At 37.8% G+C, this 1,716-nt stretch overlaps 1 non-coding gene across 1 annotated transcript; it reads left to right on the top strand.

The window, feature by feature from the left end:
- The first annotated feature begins 893 nt into the window (after positions 1–893).
- On the top strand, positions 894–1,000 carry LOC117281353 (small nucleolar RNA R71). Its single transcript, XR_004511969.1, has one exon. It is a non-coding gene; the product is annotated as a small nucleolar RNA R71 (small nucleolar RNA).
- Positions 1,001–1,716: the final 716 nt, after the last annotated feature.

Below are 1,716 nucleotides of genomic sequence, written 5' to 3'. Positions count from 1 at the left end.
TTGCCACCACTTCTTCAACTGGCTTCTCTGACTCCTTTGGATTTTCTGATTTCGCTTCTATGGTGGCCTGTTTTTCATTAAAAGTCACTTATTTTTTCTTTTTTGATGGGACTTCTTCTAACTTTCTCCTATTTCTCAGTGACACAACATTAATAGATGCCTTATTATTAGCCTCAGTGTCGCTTGGAAGATCCCCAGTTGGTCGAATATTTTGGGCACTAGCAAGTTACCCAATTTGTCGCTCCAAATTTGGAATAGCTACTGAGTGGGATACTGCTTGGGCCTGCTGGTCAGCCATCAATTTCTTTAGCATCTCCTCAATGTGACTCGTTAAGTTCATGGGTTGTTCTGCATGTGGTGGTCTATATTGCTGTTGAGGAGCTTATGGCTTGTACTGATTCTGAGCACCTTGGTTTCCACCCCAAGAAAGGTTTGGGTGGTTCCTCCAGTTAGGATTATAAGTATTCCCATAGTGATTTGCATGGACCCTATTTGCATTACCCACAAAAATATACAGACTCTGGATTTGCTGGCATAAATCGCTCATGTGACCCTCTCCACATACTTCACAACATATCTGAACTTGTTGCACTGGCTAAGCTTGTTGCTTATTAATAACCAAGCTAATCTTATTGACTTGGTTTGTCAATGTGGCAACCTGCACTGATAATGCAAAAACAATGTCTAACTCGAGGACCCCTATATATTTTTTAACTGTGTGTCTGCCCATCTCTCCTTGCCAGTCAGGATTACTTTTGGAGAATTTGTTCAATAATGCATAAATCTCATCAAAGCTTTTCTCCAACTCTTGACCTCCCGCTGCAGTGTCTACCACAATATTTGTCTCTGGATGTAGCCTATCTATGAAGGTATGAGCCAACACTTCATTTGTCTGGTTATGATGAGGACAATCTCTAAGTATCCCCTTAAACCTCTACCATACTGAATATAAAGATTCACATAACTTTTGTTTGAAGGCTACTATCTCACTTCTGATCTTTGCAGTTTTGCCTGAAGGGAAGAACTGTGCCAAACGTTTTTTCAGCCAGATCATTCCATGATGTAATGGAGTTAGCCGGTTCCGCCTTTAACCACCTTTTTGCTTCGCCCAATAGAGAAAATGGGAACAGTGTAAGCCTCACATAGTTGACGAACTTGAAACACATACTTAAATTATGCTCGCTAATCAAATATAGTATAGTATAATATCGTATCTACATGGATTTGATTTAAACAGTATTCTCGTAGTTTCTAGCTTGGTTGCTATCCAAGATGATCAACAATTGTTATTTATATGATTTCTAACTAAAATTAACTAAGAGTCTAGAGCTATTGACTAATGACAATCACAACAAAGATAAGCAAGGAAGTTATCAGTGGGAGGAAATAGGGGTTGATAGGATAGGTGAAAGATAATTGTTTGGGATCTAACTCTAGATAATTCACTTCTAATATTTAAGTGAGTCTCTTGAATTCACTCAATTATCAGTTCAAGTATTCGGCAAAAACTCCTCTCTCGATTAAGTCTTAATCTCACAAGATTAATCAATTTAAGCACGTGAAGATATGCAAGAATGCGTAGTGGATTAATCTTTAGGAAAACCTCTTTCGATTATTCTTCTAACTAGGTTTAATCAATAATTCAACTAGCCTCTTTTGATTACTAAGAAGAATTAATGAACTCAACCAACAAGATAATGCAAAGATATCAAAAGT

Source organism: Nicotiana tomentosiformis, chromosome 3, assembly GCF_000390325.3.
Source record: "Nicotiana tomentosiformis chromosome 3, ASM39032v3, whole genome shotgun sequence".
In the NCBI taxonomy this organism is placed as follows: Eukaryota; Viridiplantae; Streptophyta; class Magnoliopsida; order Solanales; family Solanaceae; genus Nicotiana; species Nicotiana tomentosiformis.
This window is presented reverse-complemented; position numbering and strand designations above follow the sequence as displayed.